Source organism: Strongylocentrotus purpuratus, unplaced genomic scaffold (assembly GCF_000002235.5).
Source record: "Strongylocentrotus purpuratus isolate Spur 01 unplaced genomic scaffold, Spur_5.0 spur5_scaffold_17, whole genome shotgun sequence".
NCBI classification, from domain to species: domain Eukaryota; kingdom Metazoa; phylum Echinodermata; class Echinoidea; order Camarodonta; family Strongylocentrotidae; genus Strongylocentrotus; species Strongylocentrotus purpuratus.
In genome coordinates this window covers 10,571,211-10,578,441 of record NW_022145602.1, presented here as the reverse complement: position 1 = coordinate 10,578,441, position 7,231 = coordinate 10,571,211, and the positions used below count along the sequence as shown (strand labels likewise).

Genomic DNA, 7,231 nt, shown 5'->3' with positions numbered 1-7,231 from the left:
AAAAAACTGTCTTCCCTTGATTGAAATCTGTTCATCCCTCCTCGAAGGAGAGGAAAGGGTGATTCAGATTAACAGATTGCGTGTCAGTGATCGCTCTGTTAACTTGGGAAAACGAACGGAGAGCGATCTGATGGCAAGGAAGGGGTTAACGGGTATTGAGTGAGCCCCCAGCGTGGGAGGAGGGGTATCAACACAACCCTTTCTCGAAGAAACAAGTCGTCATGGAAATAGTCTTCAACAAAAGCCGTTTTGGTAAATTAGATACACATAGAATGAAACAGCATTAAATGAAGCATCGTTTACATACAGAATGAGCTTTTTAGATTGATAATTAATGTGCCTACATTGTAAACAGCTTGAATATAACGGACCACCTGTATAGTTTTGTAGGATTTGGGTGATGCTATAGGGTCTGATGAAGAAAAAAAACAATTTTAAAATAAAAATTGCCTGTCAACGAGAATAGGAGTAGAGATGATGCAATGTATTACAAGAAGCCGTGGAGTCGGATACAGTGAAAAAGCCTCCTTCATCCTCATCGGTGCCACCGGGACGCCACGGCGCAGAGCAAGGGGATCGCCCCGTCTCTGACTCACCGACGGTCCCCCTCCCGTCATTATAGACACTCTCAATTTCAAAGAAAGCGATCTTTTTCTTTACAGATTTGTTTGACTTATTTCCTGCGATTTTCTTCTTTGTCTTCAACCTCTGAAGGAAGTGTCTACATCTTCGCAAGGCTGACTGCAGTCTTAATAGGGGTAGTTTGCGCGGGAATTACACAAGAACAAAAATGGGTTAAGATTTCGTCGCTCCCGGTGATCCACCGGTAATACGTGATTAGGTGAGAGCAACGAAATACCGATCTTGATGTACACGGAGCAGGGATAAAATTAGATTTTGGGAGCCGATTCATGTTATTCGTCTGTAACTTGTCTGGATGACGAATATAGACGGAAGGAAAACAAGAAGAGTGTGATGAAATAAGCCTATATGCTTTTAGAATGATAACAACTTAATTAATATCATAAATATAGCCCTTATTGTGCAACATAGAGAGATGTTATCATGATTATAACTAATTAAGCATATTTGTCGCACATAATGACGTGGCCTTTAGGCCTATTATATAAACTTGTTCAGTTTTACACATCATTTTTATCTCCTTTTTAATGAACACAATAGGTCAATCGAATTAGTTGTTATTATTACTACATATGAAGAGGAAGCTCAAAGTTAAGTGATTTTAACTGATTACGAAGTAATTTACAATAAATTAAATAACTACTTTGTCTTTTCTCACGAAACGTGGACAACGGGTGAATACATTCATAACAACACGATTTTAAGCACCATCAGAATGAAGAAAAGAATCGAAAATAAATACTGAGAGCAAATCATATTTAGCAAATCAGAATTCAAAACCATGCATAGACTTATTCACATCGAATTGCTTAAACATTTTCTTATCAATACAATATATAATCATATTAATATTAAACACATTTAATGACGAGGCACAATAATATTGCGTCTCAAATGTTCCCGAGACGGTAAATAATATATATTTATTTGTATATATTTATATATAAGTACATTTTACAAGGCAAGATCATGGTAGCCATATTGTCCTATTGCTTACAATAACATTGGCACACAACAATCAGCGTTTTTGTCCTCCACTTTTTGCTCCTCATAGTAATTTGTCGTTGCCATGGCAACCGGGTCTTGGGCCTCGATGCAAAGATGCAGTACGGACGTTTACCAAGACGCAGACGTTACATGCATTTTACAACACATCGAATCGTTGCCACGGTGATTCATCTTTATACATGCTCGATTGAAAGAGAATGACGTCATTTTCCGCATTGCGAACAAAGTTGTATCATTTGAAAAGTCCTCAAAAGGATTGATAGAGTCAAAAAGGAGACGATGGTAAGAAGAGCACGAAAATGTTGTGGAAGTCCGCATCATGATTGTTTTAGCTGTCTTTTGATCGCGAAATAACGTTCAAATGCGAGAGTGCATGAGTGGTAGCGCCATAAGTCGTCGAAATCGGTTTCCTCTTGTTCTTTCAGACCATGCAGAGTCCGTCTGAGGTTGCCTTTTTCGGGGATGTGATGGCTTTCCCCTTGGTCGGGGTTATGCTCTCCACAATGAGCGATAAGCAGTCAAGACTTGAAGCATTCCCGCAACCATTGTAACCTGTGATGATGTAAGAGAGAGAGAGAGAGAGAGAGAGATGGTTAATAATGCATTCAATATCGTGTTCAAAGCAGTGACATCGTATTAAACAGTAACGTCATTAAACAGTAACGTCATTCAACAGTAACGTCATTAAACAGTAACGTCATTGATAGACCAGCTCACAAAAATATTCAGATTATATGTATGATTCTCCTAAGATGTATGATTCTTCTAAAATGCATACTAATGACGTTTTAAAGACTTGTTCTGAGGTTTGTCCAATGTAGCAACACTCAAAATCTAACGAATGGCACAAAACAACTCAAACAGGTAAATGCAATCATTCGTCATTCCCGCTGAATTTGAATACATTTGTGAACTAGTCTATTGTCAGCTTTCCGAGTCCGTCTCCTTCTCAGGTGCAAGTCCATCAAAGTACCCATTTTATAAGGATGACCAGTACAATAGAAAAAATATTATACAACCCAGCAAGACTTTGGTAAACCCAGTATTCAGGAGGTATTACCAAGACTTTTTAAACGTAGCATCACCAAAACAGTTAATGTAATGGGGGAAGAAAGAAAGTAATCTATGGGCAGTAGTGAACAGTGTGAAGAAACCGGGGCCATGTCCTCACATATTATGATGAAATTATCTTTGTAGATTAGGAGACGTTACGCATCAGATAAGCCATAATGAATGAAGGCTTGAGATCGTCTCGTCATTAATCTGTCCGACGCTTTTTGAGAAAGAGCCTAAGTAAAAGGCAATCAATCAGTTCGCATAATATAAAATTATACGTTTATGTAAGGCTGGGGGTTTTAGTGTAAAGTATTGTTTAAGGAAAATGAAAAAAAAACATATGAGAAAGAAATAGAAGTAAACAAACCGACAAATGACACATTTTCCCCCCAAAATACAATGATAAGTGTTGATTAACAAGTGAACTAATAATGTTATTTTATAGACATTTGCTTTGCCATTTCTCTCTGCTTTTTTATGGAGGGGAGGGGTGTGGGACTGGCTTTTACATCAAATTAATGTAGGTAAAGTGTTGCAATGTCTTTGTACAAATGTCTAGCCCTTTTATTTTACATCTGCATAAAATACAGCAAAATAATATGAAGAAAGATCGCAATGCTTTCGTGAAGGTTACGATTGTTTTACGCGCAGCTAATGACATCGTAACCATATTGCATATAAAACACTTAGAATGAAGACAAATATTCAAGCCCATTGACAAAAATGGCCCCATTCCTATACTCCAATACCATCTGACCAATCCAAAGAGGTTAATAAATAATTTTATTTTATCATTAAAATGTTATTTGAAATACAAAGAAAATATAAGATACTTCGATAATGAAGAAGTTAAGAAAGTATTAGAAATGTCAAAATTATTATTTTAAGAAATTATGTTGATCTTTTATATAATTCATTAGTTTTATTTGACTTGTTTTGTAAATAATATATATGTATTTTGAAATGGAACAATAAAGTCCCTCTGAAGAGGTAAAGGGAAGAAAAAAAATACCATCTGACCATCAAACAAAAAAACTTGAAAGAGAAACTATTTCCGAACACCATCATACTCAAGTACGACGTCAAGGATTTATGTGCGAAACTCTCGGCTTTATGGGACGTTTGTTGCAGCATCGAATTCCAAAGATTTATCATTCGTTTACATATCGAAGGAGAGGCCATCGTCATCCCAAGAGAAAGATTCGGTGAAAAAAGGAAAAGAGGTTAAGGTACTGTCTGGCGTCAGCGTCAAATCACAGCTCCCCACAACAGTGCCATAAAAAATAGCGTTTAAACCCAGCCCCGAAAATAGTAGAGGTCCTAGTATGTTATACTGCGTCCCCCGAGGTTCCAGGAGTTAATATGTAGGAACGTCTCCAACGCGCTGTAAAACTGTAGTGGGTAGGCTATTAGGGGAGTGCAGACACGAAAACATTTTTCATAATTGTTGTTAAACGAAAAACCGGCACGAATGGATGCCCCGAAGTATGACGACGGATTCTTTTATTCTAAAAAGCAATTTCTCCTTCAATATTTGTTGACATAAAACAAAGAAAAGCAATAAGTTTTATATAATGCTTCATTTATCGTGACTTCGTTATATTCTGACGATCATTCCTCATAATTATGTAGGTTTTAGAGGAATTACACTAAAATTATCACTTGATTGGTACATATTGAGTTCACTCTTTTTTAATATTCATGTCAAAAATGGAGCGGTTGATATTATAACGACATTATAATTATGTTCTCTAACCAGGTGAAGGTTCTTAGCAACAAAATTAACCCTCAATATTGAACTGCATTCTAAAACAATCAACAACAACAAAACGTCCTATTTCTAACATACTTCCTATGCAAAACAAAATATTCAATGAAGACAAATTGTAAAAACTAAAAGAACAAAGTTAGAATCCAAGGCAGAGAGAGAGAGAGAGAGGGAGCTGATCTGTACAATATTCTTTTATTGATAATTTCCGCTTCGTATTCGGCTGACCAACAAATGCAAGAATATACCCTTATCTTGTAGCCGAAATTATAAAAATATAGTGCATTGACATTGTCCTCTTTTGAAGAACCATTTCCAGTTTCTTTAAAAACATTTACAGTTCCTCAAGCGCGAAAGAGATAACGTTTTCTACAGATTTTGAACTTAATCACATCTCCAGATATTGTACAAAGCTATGCGTAGAAAACCTGATGGTCTGGTATACCATGCATGCATATTTAAAGAGACACTATTATTAATCCCAAAGTCATTAACGAAGTTCAGTCATGTAGTGAGATAAAATATGAATCCTATGTCATAACAATCTTTATCGATAACAAAATACAATATTGACACGTGTAACTGAAATCCTTGCGGTTGATTGGTTCCGGTTAGATTTGTTTCAGAATTTTGACAATTAATATTTAGTTGTTAAAAACGCGTTTAATGAAACGGGGCCCATGTCTTTTTCCCAACATAAGCATTATGGAGAGACGTTTCTTCGTTGTAATGAATATTGATATGCAGTCTATTTCCTGTTATCTCACGCTCTTCGAGGTTACAGTGATACTAAACAATTATTTATGTGGAAGTGTCATTTATTCAAAGCAATAAGCAAAACCAAAAAGTATTTATTATCTACTTAAGATAAGAAAGGAAGCAACATTCCTCCCATTATATTAAACATTATGTTTTTTTGTGTTTTTTTTGTGTGAAATTTCTCTGATTTCTGAGATTACTTTTTAAGATTTTAAGTAAAAGCCGGTTGAAAAATAAATTATTGAAAAATAATAATAGTGTGTAGGAAAAGCCCAAAAGACTATCTTTTGGAGCTAGATTTGTTGAATAATATGATTTTTAAAAAATAAAAAAATGTTAGCTTTTTCGAGTATTATGAAAATTAAACTCACACTTTTCTACAATTTCAAAATATTTTATAGCGCTTTGTTTGCGACGTAAAACTCACTAGAACCTCGTTTCATTCATGGATTTATTCGAACTGTAAACATGTAACCAGCTGTGGGAAGCACGCAGATACTGCTTTAAGGGTTTCATCACATATGCTACTTCGCTTTAGCTAGAGATCCTCTTCCATTGTAATTGTGAATCCCCCGTCCTCTTAATAAGAAATAAAAATGTTCTTTCAGGCACCGCCTGTTCACGCCCGTCAAATTCTACATCTTCTTCACGGCTCGGACGGGAGAATGTCCCGGCATCTATTGATGAGCCGCCGAAGACTTGCAGAAAACATCAAACAAATTACGGATTCAATTTGGTGAAGACATTTTCATTATCAGGCGACACCAAAATAACCCGATAACTCTTGTTTAGTTGTTGGACGTGTGTTCGCCATTTTCTCTTTCGTTTGTTGCAGTATAACTGGATGCTTGTAAAGTGTCGGTGTAGATTTGCCGGTACGTGTAAATGATTGTAAATGCATATTTCAAGTAGCAATACAAACAATGATATATTGACCGCGAATAGCATTAATATATATATATATATAGGAGATTTGAAGAAAAAAAAATCCCATGTTCATAAAAAAGAATCTTTCTGATTTTGTGCGATGTTTGTTCACAAATTACTATTAAAACTCTAGGAGAAATGATCCATGGCATCTATACGATGGAGGTGAATTTAAGGACAGCAGAATAGTCAAAGAATCAGATAAGTGGAATACAGAATTGGTAATGCAGTGATCCATTATTCACAAATTGATTCTCACGTTTATCATTCTTTAGCTAAAAGTTGAAACAGACTTGATAAGGTCCTATTCAAGAAAATCGTGAAAGTATAAAGATAAACTTACCGTAGGGCGACGAAACGTCATAACCGTCACCATATTGCTGTGCTTTGTCCGACGAATATGACCCTGGACTACTGCCGTCCGTCTAAGAAAGAAAGAAAGAAAAAAATAATATAAATATTTAGCTTGGGATTGACAGGATTTTGAACGAATGACAAATTATCATGTATAATGTCTAGACGTAGATGAACAATTTACAGGAATCATTACATGTATAACGTTGTGATGTTTCCGAATTAGCCATGGTTTAGATGAGGATCGGTAAATTTCTTGGGAGAAGGGTCTTGATCGGAAAAGTTTTTCGAATAATCCTTATTGCTTTTTTAGTCTGGAAGCATTCTTGCTCCAATCGATATGATAACGAGTCACGAGCATGGTAATACTCGCAGTGATTAGCATATCATCATCATCATAATCATCATCATCATCATCATCATCATCAATATCATCATCATCATCATCATCATCATCATCATAATTCTGTCCTCCAAACCATACCAACTCATCTCCGCGACCATCTCAAGCCTATTCTTAAAGCATCATCATCATCATCATCATCATCATCAATTAACAGAACAAGAACAATTCCATAATCATCCCCACTACCATCATTATTGTTATCATGATAAAAACCACCGCTGTGCACACTTCCCAATTGCAGACGACATCAGGTGGTTAACACTGATTAAGAATAAAAACCCGAAAGGGCGGATGAAGAGAGGGGCATCAAG

At 36.0% G+C, this 7,231-nt stretch overlaps 1 non-coding gene across 1 annotated transcript; it reads right to left on the bottom strand.

The window, feature by feature from the left end:
• Positions 1-432: 432 nt before the first annotated feature.
• LOC373197 lies at positions 433-6,586 on the bottom strand. The gene is made up of 2 exons (XR_004064589.1): positions 6,504-6,586; positions 433-2,202 (listed from the first exon to the last, which is right to left on the bottom strand). It is a non-coding gene; the product is annotated as a transcription factor SUM-1 (transcript).
• Positions 6,587-7,231: the final 645 nt, after the last annotated feature.